Source organism: Pseudorca crassidens, chromosome 16 (assembly GCF_039906515.1).
Source record: "Pseudorca crassidens isolate mPseCra1 chromosome 16, mPseCra1.hap1, whole genome shotgun sequence".
NCBI classification, from domain to species: Eukaryota; Metazoa; Chordata; class Mammalia; order Artiodactyla; family Delphinidae; genus Pseudorca; species Pseudorca crassidens.
The window spans coordinates 17,263,640-17,290,731 of record NC_090311.1 but is presented as its reverse complement, the minus strand read 5'-3'; positions in this window follow the sequence as shown (position 1 = coordinate 17,290,731).

The window sequence follows — 27,092 nt, the reverse complement described above, 5'->3', positions numbered from 1 at the left end:
ATACAGCATCAGGTCCAGTGCAGAGCTCACTGGGAGCACAAAAAGGGGGATGCTGGCCAGAGGGAGTCAGAGAAAGTGCCCCAAGGAAATGCTGTCTAAGCCGAGACCCAAAGGATAAGAAGAAGGAGGAAGGGCAGTGGGACATTTTTAGAAAAAAAGAAAACAAGTGTAACTGCTACCCTACTGGGCAAAGGAGTTCATCTTGCTGAACCCTGAGCCTCTTAAGTTATGACGGATTTTCATGTAGAAAGAACATGGACTTGGAGACAGACTTCAGTGTCTTAGGACAATTTGTTTAAACTTTTCTTGGCCTGGGTTGCCTCACTTGTAATAAGAGCTACATAATCATTCCTAGCCTCCAGTATTGCTGGGATGATGTGTTATAGGCAAAACCCCCAGCACAGGACAGGCCTTCACAAATGGTGGATTTCATTACTATAAAAAGCACAAAAACATATCAATGTTCTTAAGGGTGGAGGTGGCGGTGGCGGTGAACCTTCCCTGGAAGCTTTAAAAAAAATGTAAAAGGACAAATAAACAAACACACCCAGGCTTCATCCCAGGAGATTCTGAGTCACTAGGTCCGGGGTGGGTCTCTAGCAACTGGGTTTTTCTAAAAGCTCTACAGGTGATTCTGATATCGGCCATGGTTGTGAACTGCTACCTATTTCCATGCGTGCAGCTGCCACGTGAAGGACGTGAAAACCACTACTGAGAACTTAGTAACCATGAATTAAAGTAACTATTAAACAGAGTTGGAACAGCATGCTGATCAGTGACCATCCTCCCTGGATAATTGAGAAGGGCCTTAGGAATCAGTGAGAATGGAGCTGCAGAATTTCTCAGGCTTTTAGAAATGATGTCTGTAAAAATGTCTGGCTTGAGTCAGAGTGGAATTATAGCTGTCATATTTCTCTTCACTGACCACCATAACCCTTTGGTAATTGATCTAGTAAATTAGTCATTCATACCATACAGCAGCTTAAACTTTCTAGAGTTCACGACTGCGTGCTGAAAATAGCCATCTGGCAGCAGAATTCCCAGCGTAGCTGGGAAAGAAGAATTCAAGCGCTTGCTCATGAAAAGTCTCGAGATTTCACCCCCCAGTCTGAAATTTCAGTTGTTCAGGGTGAAATTCTTAAGGGTATGTTTTTAAATGTTCCCCACTGGCGGTTTGCCTCTTATTCACTCCCTCCCTGGAAGACAGTACAATGCAATACGGCTAATGTTTGGATCTGGGGGCAGAGTCACTACCTACAAATTGCTGGAAAAGTCTCAGGAATTAGTAAGCTCTCACCTTCAGAGGTGGCCTTGTTGTTCTGGAGAGAAACTCAAAGGAAAAACTAAATATTCTTGATTTGGCCTGAATCAGTCCGGAAAAGAAGAAGCCTAATACCCAAATCTCTCCAAATATGGTTCAAGGCACCTGCCTGAGGGCCACCTGGGGGAGCTTAGGAAACATCCAGGTTCCTGGGCACCATCCCAGCCTTAATGAATCTGAATTTCTGGGGATGAGGGCTAAAGCTTGCTAACGATGTTTATAGTCACAACCACCTTATAAGAAGTGAAAAGCTCTTTTTAGTACACCCTTATGTAGCCACAAATAGAATTCTATTTCTGCTTTTACGCTCAGAAAAAAAAAAACTGTACAGGTTAAGAGGATGAGACCTGAAGTCACCCATTTCTGCTCCTTGTTCCTTTGCTAATTCCCAAGGAGAAGTCCCATTTGCTTTTTGGAGTTCAGTTTCCTTTTCCATAAATGACACTAATAAGTATCATAATTGAAAAGGGAGTTATAATTCCTATCCTCTTTACCTGAAAGACCAAATGCGGAAATGGACATGAAAATACTTTGAAAACGAAAAATACACAGTTCTACTCAGTACAGTTATTTTATATATGAAGGCTCTGCAGTTCAACATACCCAGCTAATGATTTTCCTGACCAAATGCTAACCAGACTTTTTAATTTGGTTGTTTTTATTTTTATTCAAAAGCAGTTTCCATACACAATGAGCCACTTTGCCCTAAGCGTAAATAAGATGGTTCAGATGTTGCAAAAAAGCAGACAGAGATCACTAAAGACCTTAACATATCAATCCAGGATTGTGAAATTCACATCTACAGCAACTGGGACGAGGTGGGGGGCTTAAGTGAATATATTTCCCAAAGCCTATTATGTTATCCACATCCAGGAAGCTGCTTAAGCCAGAACTTTCTAAAACCAAAGCAATGTCCACTATCTTTGACCGCTTGCCTGCTGAGATGATTTTTTTTTTTTTTCTGTTTCTGGCAAATAAATATCTGACCGTAGAACAAGCCAGCTTGATGCATTCTGAGACAGATCTTTCCTAATATTCTAATCTCTCAGGCCCCAGACATGAGTCCTCAACAGAGGAGGAAAGACTGTCTAAAATTTAATTGCTATATTAAGAGCCCTCTATTATCTGCCTTCAATTATCCATCTGAGGCTTCAGTTTAAGAAAGGAGGCTGTTTCCCCAAGCTGCATTCCTTGACATTTTCGCAAGTTTACAAGATTGATGGAGAACGAGTAATGCATGAAATAGTCTGCATACAGCTGTTCATTTTTAGTCACCTGAGATCCCTTCAGTACCATTTCTCTGGCATAATTCTACAGATGCCTGTCCAATTTTTTGCTTTGGACAGATCTGTTTTCCAGGCTTAGGAGAAGTAACCACTGGATGACAGAACTCTTGAAAGTGCCTACCCAGCTCTGGGAGGGAATGAGGAAAGGCTGGTGGAAAAGGAAGAGCACGGGAAGAGGGTGGGGGGTTCTTGGCATAGACTCTTTGGAGGATGAAATGATTGCCTGGACTAAGAAGAGGCTCACATTCATTCCGCTCATCCACTCAACCATCCATTTCATTCATTTGTTCACGGGGCGTTGGAGGAATGCTCCGTACTCTCCCCCGGTGAAGGTCGCTTACACACTGCCACAGCCTGGGTTTGTAGCTGTAGTATTTACAAGCTGGGGAAGGTTTCCTCTTGCTTTGTTTGGGAGAACAAAGGACTATAAGACAAATCTGCTAAAGCAACAGGGGAAGAAAATCCAGTTCCACCTGGCTTCTCTTTGAATGTGTTCCCACTCCTTTTGGGGCAGGTGGGGCAGTCAGAGCCCCTAACCACTGACTTGGAAAGGAAAATGTTGGGGTCATTTGATCCAGCTCTCAGAGCTGGATTCTACCAGGAACTAGAAGGGTGCCTTCCGGGGAGTTAACCCTTTTGTTCACAAGTTTAGGATGCAAGACCTTCCAGGTGCTAAGAGGACATATTATATGAACTTGAAAACAATGATGATGGTGATGATGATGATGATGATAAATAGCTCCCAAGTCTTGAGCTATTACTATGTGGCAGACACTATGCTATGTGCTTTATATATATGATCTCATTGCATCCTCACAACATCTGAGGTAGATACAATTATCCGCATTTCATAGATAAGGAAACTGAGGGTCAAAAAAGTTAAGAATCTTGTTCAAAGTCATACAACTAGTAGGTGATAGAGGTGGGCCAGTGTCTGTTTATCCTCTTTCTCTGTTCCTTTGGTCCACAGCCTCTATAAAATTAAATATGTTCCTTTCTACTTAAAGCATCCTACATGGCTCCTACTCAGTGTTCTTCTGTGTCAGATTATCTGGGAGTTTTTTTGCATGGTGTAGATGGTCCCTCTGGTCCGATTAGAATTTCTTGGTCCTGGAGGTTCTCTAGTTTCAGTTACTCACTGGCAAAGGGAGACACAAAGGAAATGTGAGCTTGAGGATTCTCTGGCCAGCATCTTGAGGCCACCCAAAGACCAGCTAGTTCTCAGTCCTGAAGACCCACAAACTCAAGATGCCAGTAGGGTAAGCACAGGGAGTGAGTGACATGGACGAAAGAACAGGCAAGGACAAAAGAGGAAACACCAAGTTAGCCCATGAGAACTAAGGAGAAAGCAGAGCTTGTCCTTAGTACCAGCAAGACATCTTTTCGGATTCTTCAGTGGTGACTGAGTTTTGTTTTCAAAGCTAAGTCTGGTGAACCAGACTGAGAACAGAGGTGAGAAATGCCTCCATATATATATAAAACCCACACACAAAGAAACAAAACCCAAGATAACTGATGCGTTTTTAGGTACATGTGGAACATGGCACAACCTTGGAATAAATGTCTTACTTCCTTTGAAAAGACACAGCGTCCACCTAGATGTTTCTACCTGGTAGTCTCTGTTAACAAATCAAATGTAAGATTTCCGTGTTCCATCCTATTTGATGTGGAGTGCTGTGTTTGCCTCTTAAGTATCTGGAACTGAGCACTAAATTTGTGTGGTTTAAATGAAGAGCACAGCATTCAGTTCCAGCAGGGATCAAGCCTGGGAGATAACAGAGCAGCCCAGGAGGGTGTAGGAGTACCGGGGGCCGGTGGCAATGGCCAGGCCACTGATTAGACAGGTAGAGAAGGACTAAGTGGATGGTCTCCATTGGAAAGTCCAACAGTGTAGAAAGAAGTGGCATGTAGGGACCTTAAGTCTAGAGAATAAAGCCAAATTGTGAGCTGGAGATGAAAACAGAGAAAGCCGGGGACAGTGCTTGGATATCAAGGAAGGACCCAGGCATGACTGTGGGAGGAATCTAAGCTTTGGAGTTAGACAAACTGAGGTTGAGTCCTGCCTCTGCTATTCACTGGCTTGAGTTTCCATTTAGCTATTCCTATCTACAAAGTAGAAGCAACGAAGCCAACCTAGGCTGATTATTGCTGTGTAACAAAGTATCTCAACAATGTAGTGGTTTAAACAAACAGCCATTGTATTACAGCTTGAAGTTCTAGGCAGGGCTTGGCTGGGCAATTCTTCTGTTCCATGTGGCATCAGTGGAGGTCACTTGGTGGTACTCAGCTGGCTCGTAGGCTACTGTGTAGGGTCCCGATGGCGTCTCTCGTATGTCTGGAGCCTTAGCAAGGATGACTGGTAGGCTGGGTTCAGCTGGGACTGTCAACCAGAGCACCTACCCTGGGACTCCCAGCATGGTGGTCTTAGGGTAGCTGAACTTCTTACGTGGCTCCGGTGAACAAGGAGAAAGCTGCACAGCTTTTTGTGACCAAGTCTTTGACGGGACTCTATTGGTTAAAGTACTCTCAACTCCACCCAGATCCAAAAACAAGACACATAGATCCCACCACTTTTTATAAAGTGAATTTTATTTTATTTAAGAGAAAAATCAGATTGTTATTATTTATGCATACACCTTCATAAATTATTGTTAAGCTCCATGACTATGAAACTTTATGGATTAGATATAAGCAAAAAGACGAGTTATGAAAGAACAACCCCACCCCTTGATGGGAAAAGCATTAAAGAATTTGCAGCCATGTTTTAAAACTGATACAGTGCCTCGTGGGAAAGATTACATGGAAAGCATCTAGCAGAACGTCTGGCACACGGTACCTGCTTATAATGTTAGCATCCCTCTCTCAGCTTCCACTCACAGGCAGAAGAAAAATCTAGGTATATGATGGGGTTCACAGCAAGAGGCCCTTCATCAGTTAGGATGTTTTAGTCACAAGCAATCGAAAATGTACATTAAGTGCCTTAAACAATAAGATAATTTATCTTATATGAGAAACTGGACTGGCGTTAGAATGATTCCAGGGTTGGTAATTTAGTTGCTCAATGATACCTTCAAGGAAGCATGTTATTTCCACCTTTTCACTTTGTCATCCTCAGCCTGTTAATGCGTAGTCCCAAGATGGCTGTGAAAATGAGAACAGCCACTCAGCAATCCATGTGGCTATTATGCTTAGCTCTTTATGCCTTTCCATGAGCAAGGAAAACTTTCTGAGAGACTCCCCAGCAGACTTCCCCTCACATCTCATTGGTTTGAGTCCAAACCATTCATTTGGCAAGGAGGATGAGACCACCATGACTGGCTTGAATCAATCAGGCGTCAAAGCCCTATGGTTGGGGAGAAGTCCAACTGTCCTGAAAGCTGTGACCACCTGAGTAAGGTGAACAGAATCAGGATGCTCTTAGCCAGGAAGATGGAGAGAATGGCATTATGTGGGTGGCCAAAAGTGCCTTCCACAGTCCACCCATGGTTTATTCATCATACCCTTTGCTCTGTACATAAGCCTCACCTCACTGGTCACGGCTCACTGCTTGACCTTGTTCTTGGTGGGCACTGGAGATCATTCTCTTGGTGATCAGGTGACAGAGAACAAAGAAGGAAGGGAAGAGGATGCAAAGACAAGAGCAGAAATCTAAATCCATTGGGTCATGGAGGTATTGGGTCAACACCAAGCCACTAGAATGGAGGGCTTGAAAAAGCGAAGGGATGAGATTTTAGTGTGACCTTCACTTTTAGCCATCTTTTAACTATTCTGGATTAGGGTAGGACCGGAATTAGTATGTTGAGCCCATAAGTGGGAGAAATCATCTCCACCTCCACAGAAAAGAAATATTGAAGAACAGTAAACCTGACTTTTCTGGTGACATTTTTTCCTTGGACATGGACCTAAAATCTATGGACAGCAGCTCTCGGGAGCCTCTGGACTTAAGTGGTAGGAATCATTTCACTGACTCCTTCACCTGGTTCCCCATAGCTCCTAGAATAAGGATCAAAATCCCTATCAAGGGCTTCCCTGGTGGCGCAGTGGTTGAGAGCCCGCCTGCCGATGCAGGGGACACGGGTTCGTGCCCCGGTCTGGGAAGATCCCACGTGCCGCGGAGCGGCTGGGCCCGTGAGCCATGGCCACTGAGCCTGCGCGTCTGGAGCCTGTGCTCGGCAACGGGAGAGGCCACAACAGTGAGAGGCCCGCGTACCGCAAAAAAAAATAAAATCCCTATCAAGCTTCATGCCCCTCGTATGATCTAGCCAGCGCCCCTGAGTGTGGTTGTACGGTTGTGCCCTGGATGAGCACACGTGGCCGTGATGGGGGCGAGGGCTACAATCCAACCCTCACTCCAATCACCAAGCCAGGTGCCCCCAGGTCTTTGTTTGCCTTGAGGGGGTGTCTTTTCTAGTGTCGCTGGGCTGGGCTGGATCTAGCCTTTGCCCCCTTTTCATTCTCAGTTCATACTGTAGTGCTGCAAACTGTTTGCACTCTTTTCTTCTCATAGTTCCCCATCCCCACTCTTACCTACAGCTGCAGAACAAACCACTCCAATACTTAGTGGTTTAAAATGATGACAATATTTATTTTGCTCACAAATATGCAATTTGGGCAGGGCCGCGTGGGGACAGTTCATCTCTGCTGCACTCGGTATCAGCTGCAGCAGCTCAAAGGCCAGGGCTGGAACCACCCAAAGGTTTGTTCACTCATATGTCTGGAGGGTGATGCCCTTTGCCGGCTGAGTCTTCAGCTGGAAATTTTCACGTGGCTGCATGGCTGCCTCACAGTATGGAGGCTGGGTGCCAAGAGGACCAGGTGGAAGATCTAGTCTTGGAAGTCATATGGCTTCACCTCTGCTGTAGTCAGAAGTCCACTGAGATTCAAAAGGAGGACACGTAGACCCCACCTCGCAATGGATGAGTGTCAGGGACACACTGTAAGAAGAGCTGTGTGGTATCCCATAGGGATGCAGGCATCATTGGACAATACCACCTGACACAGCCCACAGGGCCTTTGCACATTCTGTTTCTTCTACTTGCAACATTCCTTACCTTCTTCCCCTGATTAAGGCCTGCTCATCCCTCCTATCTCAGTTGAGTCAGCATTTCTTCCAGGAAGCCTTCCTGAGCTCCCTTAGTTTATGATTTCTGATTCTTATCACAGTTATATTTTACATATGTTTGTATAAATGTATGCATATAATTATATATGTGTGTACATTTATACGTATATATATAGACATATATACATACACGTGTTTGTACAGACACACACACACACATACACACACATACGCCGATGTCTGTCTCTCATTTAGATGGTAAGCCTCACATAAAGAGGAACTGAAGAGTTCATTTGGTTTTGCTCATTGCTCTATCTTCAGTGCCTAGTATAGGGATGGGGATATAGTAGGTGCTCACATATTTATTGAATGAAAAAAAAAAATGCATGAAGACCAAGCCTGGACTTTGGAGTCCCTTGTGCTGGGCTATGATTTTCTGATGGCTTTGTTACCCCTGGTGCATTAACCCAGGAGAGAGGAGAGATTCAGAAAAAGATGTGTCTGAGCATGATACAGCTGAGCTCATCTTTGGGGGCCAAATTGGTGTTAATCTCCATAGAATGAGTCCCTCCTGCCTCACTCCCACAGACCTGCTTACAAATGCTAATGAGTTCATTTCGTTTGTCTCTACAGAGCAGTCCAGGTAGTTCCAATCTTCCATAGGGAATTATGGAAGACTTGGAATACTGGGCAAAATACAGGACTAAGTGAATAGTTTCCAGGTGGAAGCCAGCCCCACCTCCAGTTGCTTTGTCGGTCAGAGACAGGAGAGTCTTCTAACCTGTTCTGGCTGTGCACCAGAATTAACAAAACATGCTCTGCTAGGGTGCACATAGATTCTTCACCAGGCAAAGACGTTCAGGTTCAGGAAGCTTAAGCCCTAATTATGGAGGCGGGGGAAATGGGACAGAGTCTGCAGTGGAGATGGGAAGGGAAAGACATGGAGAAAAAAAAAACCTTAACAGCTGATTTTGTTGTGATATTAAAACTCTATGACACATTTGCCCACAGCACGCAGAAGATTTACAAATCTCTCTGCAAGAAGCAACAGAGACACAACGAACATGTGCAGAGATGTTGTGCAGAGTGGAAACCAGGTTCCTCCTACACCTACTCCAGGGGGAAACCTGGGAGCCCGGGCCTCCCAAACACCATGTCAGGTTCTCATCCATGCTTGGACCCCAGGTTCTGGGGCCCTAAAAGCAGCCCAGGCCTTGTCCTAACCTTCCCAGGCAAAATCTGTGCACCTGGAAGGCAGGGAGGTCCAAAAAATATGAACTAATACCTGAGGTGCTGAGCGGCAGTTGTTAACCTCCTTTTGCATGATAATCCTCTCTGGCCACTGGGTGACACCTTCTCAGAGTCCATATTTTTTTAATGTATTAAATAAAAGATATTGGATTGACTGCAGACTTCTACTACTGACCAAGAGTGTAATAGGGATCAGATGTACCCTCCTGCCTGAAATGACCAAAAAGTTAGACAAAGTATATAAAACAGTAGTTTTCCAAACATTGACTATCAGGCAACAAAAGGCAGTGACCCCTGAGAAACAGGAAACAAACTAGGTGAGGGCTGCAATCTTGCCCTGCTCACTGCCTGGAGAGTTTCCAAACCCTGTGCAAGGACATAGCCGGTGGTCTCCCTGGGTTGAGGAGAAGAAGCTGGGAGAAAGGGAGACCAAAGTGGCCGGAATTTGCAAAGCAGAATACCAAAGAAGAGAGCACTGCTCAAAGAGGGAACTCTAGAAACCTAGAGCAGTCTCCCTTGAGCCTTTAGCTGAGTACTGATCGGCATGTGCGTGTGAGGAAACTGCATAAGACCAGGAAAAGAACCACTTGAAAAGATCAGAGGGAACAATTCTTTGAGTTCACGCAAGATCAGGAATAGTTCTTTGTCTCATTCACCAGACTAGAAAACCTCATAATCCACATGGCATCAGGTAGGGTACTCAGAATCGTTTTGTCTCAGTGGCTGGGAAAATTTAGCTCTGAACTGAATGCTGCTCTGGTCTCACCCAACGGGGCTTAAAAACTAGCTGGAAAAAAATCAAACTGATTTCAACTAACTTAACCATGTCCCAGAACAAAGCTCAAGAATACTTAGAATATTTGTAAGCATAGAAAAGAATTCAAGAATATCCAGAATCTAGGGAATGCCCTGGCGGTCCAGTGGTTAGGACTCCAAGCTTTTGCTGCCAAGGGCCTGGGTTCAATCCCTGGTCGGGGAACTAGGATCCTGCAAGCCTTGAGGGTCCCCTGCCCCCCCCAAAAAAATCCAGCATCCAAAAAGTCACAGTGTCTAGCATGTGCTAAAAAGTTACCAGGCATGCAAAGAAGCAGCAAAATACAACTCATAATGAGCATGAAACTCAATTAATCAAAGCTGACTCAGATACGATACCAATGATAAAATTAGTAGACAGCGACATTAAGACAAGAAAATGTTATATTTAAGAAGCTATAGGAAAGATTGAACATGTTAAGTAGGGATATCAAAGACAGATATTTTTAAAGAACCTATTAGAAATTCTGGAGATGAGAACTATAATGTCTAAGATGAAAAATACAGTGGAGGGGATGAATAGGAGGTTACACACTGCAGAAGGATGATGAGTGGACTTCGGAAACTATCCAAAATAAAACACAAAGAGAAAAAATATCTTAAAGAAAAGATATACAGAGCACCATTGAGCTATGGGACAACCTCAAGCAGCCAAAAAATATGTAATTGGGATTCCCAAAGGATAAAATATTTGAAGAAATACGATCAAAAACTTTTCAAATTTGATTAAAAAATACAAACCGAAAGATCCAAGAAGTGCAACAAATCCCAAGCACAAGAAACATGAACAAAATTACGCCCAAGTCGTATCTTCGTAAAATTGATTAAAATCAGTGACAAAAAGAAAACATTTTTAAGCAGCCAAAGATAAAAGATACACTACACACATAGAAACAAAGATAAGGATAACAGTAGAATTCTTGTCGGAAACAATACAAGCAGAAGACAGTGGACCAAAATCTTTCAAGTACTGAAACTAAAAAAGAAAGCAGGACAAATTAACCCCCACAACTGGTAACTTAGAATTCTATACTCAGCAACATTATATTTCAGAAACAAAAGGGAGATCAAGACTTTTTTTTTAGACATACAAAAGTTGGAAGAATTCATCACCAGCATACTATAAGAAATGTTAAAGGAAGCCTTTCAGGAACAAGGACATTTTTTCTATTCAATGAGGGATATGCAAACAAAAACCACGGTGAGATATCATCTCATATCTAGAATGTCTGAAATGAAAAAGACTAACCATACCAAGTGCTGATGAAGCGGTGGAGCCCTGGAACTCTCCTGCACCACTGGTGGGAATGTCAGTGCTACAGCCACTCTGGGGAAAGGTTTGGCCTAGCCATTCTACTCTCAGGTAATTACCCAAGAGAAATGAAAGCTTATGTTCACACAGAGACTTATACACTAATGTTCAACGCAGCTTTATTTGTAATAGCCAGAAACTGGAGACACAAATGTCCATCAACAGGTGAGTGGATAAACAATTGATGTTTATCCACAGAATATAATACCACTCAGGAAAAAACAAAAAACAAAAAAAAGCAAGGACAAACTATTGATACACTAAGCCATATAGACAAATCTCAAAATTGTTTTGCTGAATAACATAAGGCAGATTTTTTAAAAATGGGCAGAAGAACTAAATAGACATTTCTCCAAAGAAGACATAGGGATGGCCAACAGGCCCATGAAAAGATGCTCAATATCGCTCATTATGAGAGAAATGCAAATCGAAACTACAATGAGGTATCATCTCACACTAGTCAGAATGGCCATCATTAAAAAGTCTACAAATAACAAATGCTGGAGAGGGTGTGGAGAAAAAGGAACTGTCCTACATTGTTGGTGGGAATGTAAATTGGTGCAGTCACTATGGAGAACAGTATGGAGGTTCCTTAGACTAAAAATAGATTTACCATATGATCCTGCAATCCCACTCCTGGGCATATATCCAGAGAAAACTCTAATTGAAAAGATACATGTAGTCCAATGTTCACAGCAGCACTACTTACAATAGCCAAGACATGGAAGCAACCAACGTGTCCATCGACAGATGAATAGATAAAGAAGATGTGGTATGTATACACAATGGAATATTACCCAGCCATAAAAAAGAATGAAATAATGCCATTTGCAGCAACCTGAATAGACCTAGAGATTATCATATTAGGTGAAGTAAGTCAGACAGAGAAAGACAAATATCATACGCTATCACTTATATGTGGAATCTAAAAAAATGACGTAAATGAACTTATTTACAACACAGACTCACAGACATAGAAAACAAACTCATGGTTACCAAAGGGGATAGCAGGGGGGCGGGGGAAAATTAGGAGTTTGGGGTTAACATATGCACACTACTCTGTATAAAATAGATAAACAAAGAGGACCTACCGTATAACACAGGGAACTATATTCAATATCTTGTAATAACCTATAAAGGAAAAAAATATGAAAAAGAATATATATATGTATAACTGAATCACTTTACTGTATACCTGCAGCTAACACAACATTGTAAATTAACTATACTTCAATTTTTTAAATGGTTTTTAAAAAAGGCAGATTTTTTTTAAAGTACATACTGTATGATTGTATTTATATAAAGTTCTAGAAAATGCAAACAAGTCTATGGTGATGGAAATCAGTTCAGTGATTTCCTGGGATTGAGGTATGAGGATGTGCAGGAGGGAGGAATTACAAATAGGCACGAAGAAAGTTTTGGGGGTGCTTTATAAGCTCACCATCTTGAGACTTCCCTGGTGGCCCAGTGGGTAAGACTCCGTGCTCCTAATGCAAGGGGCCCGGGTTCGATCCCTGGTCCGGGAACTAGATCCCGCACACACGCCGGAACTAAGAAGCCCACACACCACATGCTGCAATAAAGATCCGGCGTGCCGCAACAAAGAATCCGCATGCCGCCACTAAGTCCCGGTGCAGCCAAAATAATAAATAAATATCTTTAAAAAAAAAGTTCACTGTCTTGATTCTGGTGATGATTTCACAAGTGTAACTATGTAAACTTACCAATTATACACTTTAAATACACGTAGTTTATCACATGTCAATTATACCTCAATAAAGATGATAAAATGAAAATTAATTTAAAAATACACGTAGGATTACAAAAGAGCCCAATTATTTTGAAATGCAGCTATCAAAATATTTTTTAAAACGAATCTGTGATATAATTACCTATGTGCTTTTTTACTAAGGCAAATCTAATAACTACTATAATTTATAATTAATGATGACTATAAATGCTATTTTGAGGTATCCATAACCATTATAACATGACATGAAACTGTGATTTCTAGCAGCGTTAAAGTCACAGTTGCCAACACCAAGTAACAAAGCCAAGAAATAGAGAAAGTGAGTCTTACCTCATCAGAGCCTGATGATCTGAAGGTTTATTTCTATGCCTTGTCATCGTCTAGTTTTGGTTTGGGGATATATTTTTTTTAAGATTAAGTTTTCTCCAACCTCACAAATCTTTTTTTTTTTTTTTTTACTATTTATTTATTTGTTTGCACCAGGTCTTAGCTGCAGCAGGCAGGCTCTTTAGTTGAGGCATGCATGTGGGATCCAGTTCCCTGACCAGGGGTTGAACCCAGGCCCCCTGCACTGGGAGCAAAGAATGTTAACCACTCTGCCACCAGGGAAGTCCCTGGTTTGGGGATTAAGGTTAGTCTCATAAAGTGGGTTAGGTGGTTCCTTTTCTCTTTTCTGAAAGTCTGTTTACCTAATATGGGTAATACATTTGGGCCTAGTAGTTATCTGGAGAATTATAGATTTTTGGTTTTTTTAATTATATTTTATTGTAAACTATGTCCACTACACAAGGAATATATGCTGGTTGTAACACATGAAATAATTATGAATGTTTAAATAGGGAATTCCCTGGCAGTCCAGGGGTTAGGACTTGGTGCTTTCACTGCCATGGCCCAGGTTCAATCCCTGGTCGGGGAACTAAGATCATGAAAGCTGAGAGGCTGTGGCCAAAAAAAAACAACGTTTAAATATAAAGTTAATAATTGTATTTATTTATTGGCTGAATCGGATCTTAGTTGCGGCATGCAGGATCTTTTGTTGCAGAGTGCGGGTTCTTTGTTGAGTTGTGCGGACTTCCCTCTAGTTGTGGCATGCAGGCTCAGTTGCCCTGAGGCATGTGGGATCTTAGTTCCCCCACCAGGGATCAAACTGGTGTCCTCTGCATTGCAAGATGGATTCTTATCCCCTGGACCACGTGGGAAGTCCCCTAAAGCTAGTAATTTTTTTTAAAGTGTCACAGTAACTGCTAATACTACTACAGTTTGTTGCCCACATTTAAAAGAAAAGAAAATGCTAAATTTCAGTGAGAGTTCAGTAAAAATAAAAATATAATGTTTTTTCTCAGAATTCATAACCCTCTAAATTATGTCCATATCAGGCTGCCCTGGAAAGCCTTTGGGATCAACGGGGGGTAAGAGGCTCAGTCCGATGTGCAAAGCTATTTCTCAAAAATAGCACTCACCTGTTTTCCCTTCCTTTCCTCAGTGGGATCGACTGTTATTATAACAATAACAACAACAACAATAACAACAGTAGTAGTATGCTTCCTCAGGAGGATGAATGGGCTATGTGCACTCCACCTGCTTGACTTACTCTCCAAAACAGCTCTCAAGCCTTTGGTTCCCTCCTAAGAGCCCTCCCTATGTCCCAGAGGAAGCATTTCCTTAATAAGGCCACCTGCAGCTGCTTCCGGGGAAAGCAAGCTTGAGTCCACAGGGCAGGCCCTTTATCTTGTGGAAATTCAGTAGAGCGGAGTTAAACAGAACCTGGAGTTGCTAGGGACCCCTGGGCTCAGGTACTAAGTGTATAACAGTCTGCTTTAGTTCCAGCACCTTCTATGAGCTGTGATCACAAGAGTCGGCCCTCCTGAGTCCTTTGTCCCTGAAGGAATCAGGTCTTTCCTGTCGGTTTCCCAGAGGAACCTGCTGGCTTTGGAGTGTAGGACACAGTTAACTCAGCCCTCTTCTCCCAACACTGCCCTCAGGAGTCCTAATTCCTTTTAAATGCCTATATTTGGCCTGCAGTAGGGATCGAACCTATTCGATCCTGGTTAGTCTGTTCCTGGTCAGTCTGTCCTGGAGGCCTGCCTGCCACCTCTCTGTGGTCTACAGCCAGGCTGCTTTGTCTGCTCCAAGAAACTCCTTTAGCCTTGTACCCCTCAGCTTCTCTCCTTACAAAGTCCAGTAAAGGTTCCTTTCTTCCCCTAGCCTGGTCATCATAGAAGTTTACCTCTCTGCCCCACCATCAAGTCAAAAACAAATAGCAGTGTTGTCAGAAATTCTTGATAGATTTTCGGGGGCGGGGCAGGGGGCCCGGGTTCAATACCTGGTCAGGGAACTAGATCCCGCGTACATGCCACAACTAAGAGTCCGCCTGCCGCAACTAAGATTCCACGTGCCACAGCTAAGAAGTCCACGTGCTGCAACTAAAAGATCCCGCAGGCCACAACTGAAAAACAAGCCGCAATGAAGATCCCACGTGCCGCAAGGCAACTAAGGTCCAGCACAGGAAAAATAAATAGATAAATTAAAAATAAAAAAAGTGGTCTCAGAAAAATCTCTCAGCCTTTCTTCAGTCCTTTAAAATACATTAAGCCACATTTGCATTTCAACTCCGTGACTTGACCCCACGTACTTGGAATCCCCCATCTGTTTAGGTAAGAGTTGTCTGCCATCCAGGGACAGTTCCTTTGGCTAAGGGAGTCCTAGGTAGGAAGGCATCATCTGAGTACCTCAGGTTCTTCCCTGGAGGGAGTGGCTGGTGCAGAAAACTGGAGGAAGACTATAACCGGAAAATTGGAGAGCAAGTTCCCTTCCCCCACAATGTCTAGGCTCCATCTCTCACAGAAGTTGTGATGGGCCTGGGTGGGACAATAGTCCATGTTGTCGGAGGTCAATATTGGAGGCTGGGGCTCACTGGGGAAGGTGGGGTATCTGAGGTGGCCAGAGGTAGGAAGAATCAGATAATGAGCCCTAATCCCCGACGAGGGTCCTGGGTCCAGTAGGAAATCAAGATTATTTGATATATCCCAAGAAAAGGGGCTTGCCTGGGCCAACAGCAGGGGTCAGGAACCAGGAAAGCATTCTGGATGATTACTGGGAATAAAGTAGAAGAGTCTTCAAGAACCCCAGGTACAAGCGTAGTGGGCTAGTTCTGGACCAGCACCAAGGGTCTGAAGGACACTGGAATTGACTCTTTTTCTTTTTTTTTGCGGTACGCGGACCTTTCACTGTTGTGGCCTCTCCCGGTGCGGAGCACAGGCTCCGGGCGCACAGGCTCAGCGGCCATGGCTCACGGGCCCAGCCGCCCCGCGGCATGTGGGATCTTCCCGGACCGGGGCACGAACTCGTGTCCCCTGCATTGGCAGGCGGACTCTCAACCACTGCGCCACCAGGGAAGCCCTGGACACTGGAATTGAGGTTGAGATTGCCGTTCCTTTATGGATCCATGCCACCATCTCCTGCCTAAGGTATTGGTAGCTGGGTGTTAGCTGTGTAACTGATCACTGATGGGAAGAGCTAGTGAGTCCAGCAGACCAAACAGTTATGAGACAATCAGGTACCACGAAAGTCATTCATAGTTTATTACTTGTCCTGTTATCAACATTTCAGCTGCCCCAGGCTTTTTCGAGCCACTCCAAGTGACTGGACAATGCATCTTTGCCACCATTGACTTGACAAGGCTCTTACTTGGCACAGGGACCTGCAACATACAAATGATCAAGATTTCAGTCTCTCTCTTTGAACCTCCAATCAGAGCTGCCTCAAAGGAGTAGCACGCGTGAGCGTGCTTTCCATCTCCCTGCCCAGACTCTGAAGGACAGACACGAAGCCCTTGGCGTAGAAGCAAATCTAAGTGGACGTTGCCCCTAAAGGGAACGTGAAGAGACACTGTGGGTGTGGCAGCAGCCACATGTAGATCTAGGCAGACCCCATAGAGCAAGATGCTACACTGGGAGCTCTGAGAGGATGACTGCCATGCTGAGTTCAAGTTTTAAATTCTTAGGATCTAGCATAATTCCTTAGCACATATGAAGATGCTTAGTAATGACTGGAGTGAGTGGAACTATTTAATGGGGATATTAGCGAACATGAACGTAGAATCTGTAGGATTATGAAGTTGGGAAATAATTTAAAAATTAATAGAAATCTACAGGGAATTCCCTGGCGGTCCAGTGGTTAGGACTCTGTACTTTCACTGCCAAGGGTGCAGTGGTCAGGGAAGGAAGATCCTGTAAGCTGCGGGGCGCAGTCAAAAAAAAAAGAAAAAAAGAAGAAAAGAAATGTGCATACCATAGTCCAGTAGTTCTAGACACGAAAAACAAAATGAAAATTCTTCTAGAAGGCAATCACTGGATAGGAGGATATCACTGTGACCTTGGAGTAGGTCAAGATTTCTTAACACACACAAAAGCAATAACCATAAAGACTAAAATCTTCTGTTTATCAAAATGTACTATTATGAGAATGAAAAGGCAAGCCACAGAGAGGGAGAAACTATTTGCAAAACCTATGTCTGACAAAGAATTCATACCTAGAACATGTTAAGAATTCTTACAGATCAATTGGAAAAAGACAGACAACTCATTTTTTTAAATGGGGAAAAGACTTAAACAGGCACTTTCCTAAAGAGGACATCTAAATAACCAATAAGCATGTGAAGATGCCCAACAGCATTACTCATCAGGGAAATGCAAATTTCCCTATATCCTCACCATAAAAGGGGGGAAAGTGACAATAGCAGGTGATGCAACAGAAGTTCTCTGCACATTCTAGAATAAATTGGTTCAACTAGTTTGGAGAAATTTAGTACCATCCATTAAAGCTGAACACATACATACCCTGATGTCACAGGTATTTTAATTCTAGGTTTATACCCAATGGGGATGCATTCAGATATTAACAAAAAGGAATATACAAGAATAATGTTTATAGTAGCTCTGTTTGTCTTCTAAAAACACCCCAAAGTTGCATCTATAGCAGAGTGGTTAAATAAATTCATATTCATTGTATATGTATATATTTATAATATACAATGACTAAACTTGTATTCATTGTATATTATAAATTTATATTCCATTGTATACAGTGGAATACTATACAGTAGTGAAAATGAACTACTGCTACATTGTTGACTCTCTTGGGCATAATGTTAAGCAAAAGAAGCCAGAAACAAAAGAGTACAATAAGATATGATTCCATTTCTGTGACAAGAATAGGCAAAACTGTTCTAGCGTCATAAAGTCAGAACAGTGGTTGCTTTCGGGGTAGGATTGCTAGATAAAATACAGGCCACCTAGTTAAATTTGAATTTCAGATTAGCAACGAATTTTTTATAAGAAGTATGTCCTAAGCGATATTTTTATTTGCTAAATCTGGCAATCGTACTTTGGAGGGGGCGCGAATCTTGACTTGGAGGGCACACAAAGATTGCTCCTGTTGTTTTGGTAGTACTATTCTATTATCTTGATCTAGATGGTAGTTATGTGAATGTGCCCATTTCTAAAAATTTATCAGGGTGAATATTTAAGAGTTTTGCACTGTACTGTTTGAATGCTATACCTCAATAAAAAGTTTTAAAGGCTTTAATAGAGAGGCAGAGCAATATATGAAGGGTCAGGAGTCCTGGGTTCCAACTGAAGCCTTTGTTGACTTGAGTGAGTTTGGTCCAGTTTTTCCCAGTCTCGGTTTTTTCATCGGTAAAATGGAAATAATTTTAATGGAAATAATTTTAACAGGAGCTACTCCTACTAACTCCATTGTATGCAGAAGGAAATGGAAGGTGAAATACTGTGTTGCAGGCAAACCAGCTGGTGAGTGCCATTGACAGGTTCAAGGCCATCATTCTAGAACTCGTGTGGCTCATCTCCACATCCTAGTGCTTGCTTACTGGAAAGTGCTTCTAAGACTGTAAAAGACTAAACCAACGTAAAACTTTACTTATGATTTTTTTAATTTAAAGTTTTAATTTTATTTTATTATTTAATTAACTAATTAATTAATTAATTAGGCTGCTTTGGGTCTTCGTTGCTGTGCCCGGGCTTTCTCTAGTTGTGGCGAGCGAGGGCTACTCTTCGTTGCGGTCCACGGGCTTCTCATTGTGGTGGCTTCTCTTGTTGCGGAGCGTGGTCTCTAGGTGGGTGGGCTTCAGTAGTTGTGGCATGAGGGCTCAGTAGTTGTGGCTTGCAGGTTCTAGAGCGCAGGCTCAGTAGTTGTGGCGCACGGGCTTAGTTGCTCCGCCGCCTGTGGGATCTTCCCGGACCAGGGCTCGAACCCGTGTCCCCTGCATTGAAAGGTGGATTCTTAACACCTGCGCCACCAGAGAAGTCCCTAAAGTTTTATTTTTTTTATTTAGCTTTATTAGAGTATAGTTGATTTACAATGTTGTGTTAGTTTCAGGTGTACAGCAAAGTGATTCAGCAAAGTGATTCAGAAAAGATTTAGATTCTTTTCTAGTATAGGTTATAGAATATTGAATAGTGTTCCCTGTGCTATGCAGTAGGCCCTTGTTGGTTACCTGTCTTATACATAGTAGTGTGTGTGTTCATCCCAAGCTCCTGATTTATCCCTCTCGCCCCCCCTTATGATTATTTAGGATAGGAAATTTTAATAAAAAGTCTCTAGAGTATTTGCAAAAACTTAAGTGATAGTGCATTTTGGGGAGAGACTAAACCTAGCTTCGGATGGGCAAAGGGGTCTCTGACACCCACCCCTAAGAAATAGAAGTGCTAGGAGAGCCTCTCGTCTACAGGAGATGCTCCAGCCCAGAGTGGCCAATGGTCACCTTGACTGGACCAAGCCCCTGAAGTCCTCTGACCTGGAATTCCTCTCTTCCCTTTTGACCTAGCTCCTTTCTTTCTTTTTTCTTTAGCTCCAGGCAAACCACTTCTCCTGGGGCCAGGGGTGGGAGGGTGGCGGGCCTCCCTCACCAGGGAGCTTGCTCTTGCTTAATTAGTGTCTGCAAAGGGCTGCCTATTATTAAATTACTAGACAATTGAGATTAAGCCTTGAGGGCTTTCGAAATCTGTACTGCCACACTCCCTAAATGGGTGGGAGGGACTTGCCTAGAGGGACAGGGAGAGGAGGTTGGTTGAAAACACTCTCGTGGTGGGGCTACCCACCTCCTGATGGACAGCACCACAAAGAGACCCTAACGAGTCTGCCGCCTGGCTTGTCTTTGGTGCTTGAAAGCCACCATTCCAGATGTGTTTGTTTTGAGTGCAGGCACCTTGCCTTTTTATAATGCAGCAAATCTTGAGAAGAGTAACTAGGAGGGGTAGAATAACAGTGATAAGAGCTAAGATGTACTGAGTCCTCCCACAGTGCCAGGACTGTGCTAAATCCTGGCATTCTATCTCCATCTGGAGAGGGGAGGCAAGAAAGGAAATCGACCCAGTTGAAAGCCTCTGTGATCAAGGTAATTGTACACGTCATTTCATTGAATCCTCACCACTTAGATGTAGATATCATGCCCCCATTTCATAGATGAGTAAATAAAGTCAGAATGATTTATGCACTCGTCCTAGGTCACATATTCATACATGGCAGAGCCCAAATTTGAACACTTCTGGTGAGATCAAGATGCCCTCTTGTGCAGGGCATAGGTTCTCACCAGGGAGGTGGCACAGTTTGTAAAAACTCCCCAGGCCATTCTGATACAGGTCCCCATTGGCTGGCGGAAGAGGAGATGGTGGTCTCCCTTCACCGGTTAGAGAACTGACTTACTAAAGTGAGTTGATCATATTCCTTTCAGAGAGGGGGTTCACTGCACAGCAGTGGTTCTCTGGTGGTGATTTTGCTTCCTCCCCCACCCGCAAAAGGGGACATATGGCAGTTTCTAGAGACATCTTTTCCCATCATGACTTGGGGGTGGGGTTCCACTGTCAACTAGTGGGTAGAGACCACGGACGCCGCTCAGTACCCAACAACACACAGGACAGCCCTGCACAACAAAGAATTATTCAGTCCAAAACGTCTATAGCACTGAGGTTAAGAAACCCTGGCACTATTTTGTGGGGGGGTGGGTGAGGAAGGAGATACATTGGGAGACAACGCTGGGCATCCCCGAAGAAGCATATTTAGGGGGAGGAATGGATGGACCTTGAAGACAAGTGTTACCTACTTGACAATGTAGCAGAAGGGGAGGTGTGAGTCTTGCTTTAAAGGAAACTAATTATCTTTTTGCCAAGATCTTCTTTACACCCCCAGAATATCACAGAAAATTGGTGAGGGTGATTCTGTTGTCGGACTGGCCCAGGAGCCGTAGCCGGAGAAGACCTGGATTTGGAGTCAGGAAACTTGAATCTCCATCTTAGCCTGGCCATTGTCAGCTATGTGACGCTGAGCCAACCTGGATCTCTTGAAGCCTCAGTTTCCTTACCTGTCAAATGGGGATAATTATATTTGCCCCCCTTACAAGGTCTTGTGAGTAGCAGATGGAACAGTGTTTGAGAAAGGTCTTTGTAGAAGGACAATCCCCTTGAAGAACAGAGGATGCTGCCTCTGTGAAACCTGCAGGCAGATCTCTGAGCCCATTTTGGGTGGATAGGCTCACTATCTATTTTTAAATTAAAGGAGTGAAATGGAATCCTTTGTCACCCCTGTGCTCTGAAATTCAAGCATGAGAGTAAATTTGACAAAAGGAGATTTAAAATGATATATCAGGGACTTCCCTGGCGGTCCATTGGTTAAGACTTCGCCTTCCACTGCAGGGGGCATGGGTTCAATCCCCGGTTGGGGAACTAAGATCCTGCCTGCCGCGAGGAGAGGCCGAAAAATAAAATGGCATATCAGATGCAGTGTGAGCAACAGCTACCTTGAAATAACCCCAACTCAAGCAAGGAGGGATGGATATGAGAAGGAGAAGGAAAGTCAAAGCCTTTATTTCTTAAAATAGAAAGAAGAGCATTATCTCCCTTTCTGATTATGCAAATAATCCATGCCCAGTTGTTAAAACCAAACAAACCCATACGAAACCAGATAGTATAGAAAGGTATAAAAATGTAAGTAAAAATTATCCCCAATACTATCATCTAGAGAAAAAATAGTGCTGTTGACATTTTGGAGCACATCCTTTCAAATATTTTTAAGGAACAATTATACTTAAAAAAAAAGAACTCTACAGTACATGCTGTTTTGTAGCCAGAAATAAAATAACATGAACACAGAAACTAACACACCATTGTAAAGCAATTATACTCCAATAAAGATGTTAAAAAAATAATAATAACATGAAGAGCCAGAAGATCATTAGAAAGATGCTTCTTGTACAGACGGGTGTGTGAAGTTCCTTCAAAGGAGACAAGACTCCAAGACAGCAGTATCAGATCCTTCCCTGAGAAATGCCCCATCTGGTTTCCAGACAGTCATCACCTTTGCTGTTGGGGGGCTGGGGGTGCTGCTGGCGGGATCAGGAGGGTCTCACAGGCAGTAAGACACCAGCACTCACAAGACCTCCAACCCCTGATGAACGCTGGTAGGTCAGAGAAGGGAGAGTGGGTGGGGCCTCTGCTGATTCTGCCCAGCCCAGGACTTGGTTTTTCCTGGGAGCGGAGCCCTTTGCCGGGTGGGAGCGAGGAACGCGCTTACCTGTTCTGCGAACACACCGTCAGGAACCTGGGCCATCGCTAGAAAGGGTGAGAGAATCAGTGTCTGGGTACCCGTGCCTAGAGGAAGACCACGCTTCCACGGGAGGCGTTGCTGGGAGGGGTATCTGTGCTTCTTATGGGGTTTTGGGGTCATTATAATCTCTCCCTCTCGGCATTTTGGAACCTTTAAGAAATAACGATTAATGCCTTCCCTCCTGCTCTAGGTATTTACAGCGTGCCCGCAGGCACCAAGAGACAGGGCTCGCTCCAGATGACTCCACCGGAAGCCTTGCTCCTTGTTTCTGTGCTTCAGGCTGTTGTCTGTATGCGATCCGAACTCACTCCGGACCCCGGAACTCATCATTTATCCTTCTTCCCTTTCCCTGTCCAAATGAGTGTTTCATTAGGAACTATAATCCACGAATATCATTAGAATTTACAGAAGCAATTGGGATATTTGCAAGGCGGGGGGAAGCTGATTCTAATCCAGTCTCAAGTGATTTGATCAACATAGATTTAGACCTTCCTCAAGGACAGGCTGGGGCTTAAAGCTGCTTTGGATTCCTGGGGGGACTGAGCCTGAAATCTTCACACTCTGGACCTGGGAGTCTCCTTGAATCCTCCTCCATCCCATGATGCTTTTGGCCAGAAGCAGGTGTGTCAGCCCACACCTAGATAAATTACAAGGAGAACAATGTCCTCTCCTGAAATTTCACCTGCTCTGTCCCTTGAACAGACGTAGACCACCTTATGAGATGGCTCAATGCTGGCGGACATCGTCCCCGCCTCAAGTTAAAGTACCCATGTCTTTGTGGAAGGTGCTTTGGTATCCATGACATCTCTGAATAGAAAAATGGGTTTGAGTGGGCAAGGATGTTCCCTGAAAAAGGATGGGGGTCACTGAAGCTTTTTTTTTAAAAAAAAAAAGAAAGAAAAGAAAACCTCAGGCATTTTAATATGTTAAATACATACTCAATTATTAATTCTAAAGACTTCTACAAATCAACCTAGATGAAACTTTTTTCACCTTTTTCCTGCCTTTTTTCCCCTTCTCAGGAACATTTAGACCTACCCTATGGCAATGACTATCGGGAAGTCTCTGCCTTGTATATCAGGGTAGCACAAATAATTCAGCATAAAGCAGCCCCGTTCCTGTAGCTTGGCATTAGGATAAGTATATCTTAAGAAAGTTCTTATGCAGACTTGGCTTCAGGCAATAAAACGTCATAGATGTATAACTGTAGCAAGCGAAATTTCTAGGGAGCAAATTAGGCTGAAAACATCTTCTAGAGATGGCTAGAAAGGAAATGTACACCACCCCAAAATAAGGCAAGTTATGCAGTAAATGTTTCATTTATTGGCCTTCTTCCATTACTATTAGGGTTAAAAGACATCTTGTCAATAAGAAAGGTATATTTATGGAGGACTGATGTCTTTCAAAAGGCTGCTCCTGTCACAAATACCTATAGCGGTAGTGATCAGCTTATGAAGGCAGGTGATGAAACCCTGTACAAATGCATACATCTCCCCATTAACCCTTAGATCATCAGGCATTATTGTCACTTTACCTGGACCTGTCATTAGCTGAAGCAAGGTGATCAAGCCAGACACTTCAGAAAAATGCCAAAAACAGAACAGTGTCCCTCAGGGTTTCAAGAAGAGGGTGTGTGCCTTTCCGAGTCCCTTGATAGAATCATTGGGGGAAAATAAAAGGTTCCCTGTGAAGTGGGCCCTTTTTGCCTGTCCCTTCCTCCTGCTAAAATTGAAAACTCTCAGGTGTCCAATTTTTAGTGTTCCTAGGTTGGCTAAGGGAGTAGCTTTCTTCAACATCCAAATAAGGAACCATCACCCACGCAGAACAAAAAGCAAACAGAAAATCTCACAGTGGAATCAGGACTTTGGCTTCTCAACATTTCCCCATTTTATAGCTTCCTTATGTTTTCAGATTCTTTTTTTGGCTTCCTCAGTCAGCACACTCCCTGCATAGCTAAGTCCAACACAGTGGGTAACAGATTATCCATCTTGGAGCCTGGATCTTTAAAGAAAAATCACACAGGACACATACACACATGTATGGAACACCATCTAGGTTTAATTACTAGAATCTTGCCAGGTGATTGGGGAAGCTGAATATGGTTGTTGACATGTATTCTCTACTTCTGGTGAATCTAAGAAGACTATCCTTGTTTTTCCTAAATTCTAAAGCCAAACTTCCAATACAGTTTGTCCCTTTTGCTGCTATGCTGGTGAGCCTCTTAGCGTAACTGGGGTGTGGGCTGAAACTACGGGATCATGGATTTTCTGAATGTTAGAAAGGACCTAAGAAAATATCCAGTCCAAACACCTCACCTGTCAGGTGAGACAGGACAAAGGGGCCATAGGTAACAAGGCCAATGGCCAGCCTGTTTCTGCCATATTCCTTCATGCACAGTCCCATATTTCAGAGGACATCTAGCACTCTGCCATAACGCCCCCCAGTAGGGAACTGATGCCTGAAAAGTGATTTATATAAACTGAAACTTCCTTTTCACGCTCCCCAATAGGGATGAACAAGGAAGTACCAACGGGAGAGGTAACGTATTCACTTAATTTTTGAGGTTAAAATGCAGATTGCTAACATCAACACAGGTCCACAGAGATTTAATAGAGGAATGGGCTTCCCTGGTGGCGCAGTGGTTGGGAGTCTGCCTGCCAATGCAGGCGACACGGGTTCGTGCCCCGGTCCGGGAGGATCCCGCGTGCTGCGGAGCGGCTGGGCCCGTGAGCCGTGGCCGCTGAGCCTGCGCGTCCCGAGCCTGTGCTCCGCAACGGGAGAGGCCACAACAGTGAGAGGCCCGCGTACCGCAAAAAAAAAAAAAAAAAAAATAGAGGGATGGCTGAAGGGGAGGAGAAAACAGAGAAGTGAAGGAGCAGAAGGGCAGTGGATGATGAGAAGGAGACAGCAAGGAGGGTTGAGGGACAGCCTACTTACAGCTCAGGACCTGGCCTGGCCCCGGGAAAGGCCTCCAAGGGAAAAGGTCCCAGCTTCTCCTCCAACCTGAGAGCCCCCCAATATGCAAAACTCCTTGGCTCAGGCTAAAGTCAGAACTGGTCTGGTTTCCTCCCTGTGTTTAGAACCCCTGCTATTTGGGTAGAACTCTTGGTCCTATAAACTAGGAGTCAGTCATCAGTATCTAGAGAGAGAAGTAGCCTCAACACCGGGACACAAGCCAACCGTTGTTTAAAATTTCACAGCAAATCTACAAATTACATGTCCAGGTTGTGGGCCAACCTGACCTTTTTAAAAAAAATATTGTATTACCTTGCTTTTTGCCAATTTCAATTTCACACCCTCCCCCCACTTCTCCCCTATCACCGCATCACCTGAAGCCCTTTCAGAGACTCAGGGGTAATTGACCCTCTGAGATCTTGCTGGTCCCCCCAAGCCTGTTTATGGCACGAAGCAACAGGATTTAATGTGGCACATGGGCTATCATGGAATAACTTTCAACTGCTTAATTAAATCAGAGATTTAAAGAAGGAAGGATTCAAGAGTTTCCTTTGAATGAGAAATATAAGGATATGCCAAAGTGGATGAGGTTGCTAATCATCGGCAGAAAGCCCTTAATATTTACATACGATAAAAATGCAGGCCAGGACATTAAAAACAGTAAGTACATTCTTTAAAATTTCAACTCAGTATATTTATGAGCTTTCATTTTCCAGGTAAGTCCTATAAAGGACACTGAAGACCCCAGTATCCAATTTAATTCCGATCAGCTTTAGACTAAAATAAAAGAACCACTGCACAGGACAAAGAAATGGCCACAAAATTGAGTTACTATAAATGTGTTCCCGTTTGAGTAAATAAGCCTTTAAAACAGGCCTTACGAAAGTCTACGCTGTACACAGACTCAGGCACCTAAGTATACAGGTGACAATTAGCAAGTGTGAGAAGCTATGGTCATTTGCTAAATGTGTAAATCTAAAGGCAACCAAGTGAAAAGACCTAAAAAAGGGACACTGTTAAATCCACTTGTACATGGATTTAACAGTGAAGCATTTCATTCTTCATGTTTTTACTTGGTGTCTTGAAATAATCCCCTTTCTGTCTCCACTCACCCTCTTAGAAACTGTGCCCGCCTTATTTATTTATGAAGTCTGAAGGTTAGTCCTACCTGCTGAGACTAATTAGCCCTGTGCTTTGTATCCTATGCAATCCTGTCTGATTAAAGGTACACATTTGTTTTACTTCTTTTCAGGCTCCTTCTCACTCTACTTCTGATTTTCTGATTCATATTAAAGCTGGGAGTTTCAGTGATTCTCCTCCATAGCCCTCCCCCACGCCCCCACCACAGTTTTATTTTGCCCACATCTTACTCTTTAGTGTGCAAATGTGCTTATGAATTTTTTTCCAGTGCAAGGGAATGCATTGGCCTTGTCAATCTTGGTATCATCATTTTTAGTAGTCTTCTTGCTGAGACCTTAGCCTATAAAACAGTTTTGCTGAAAACCCAAACTCTCTAAATATTACATTTGAATTTGCTTTCTTTTGGAAAGCTTAGGTGCTGACAGGCCAGCTGAAGAGCAGGTGAGATTTTTTTTAAGGGATGTGGGTGAAATAATTTAGCTCATCCTGGACTCCAGGCCAACACTGCTCCTAAAAGACAATTTGCTAAATCTTATTGACTTCTTTTTTTCTGGTTCTTTTTGTCCCCTTTCATGTTGTAGATT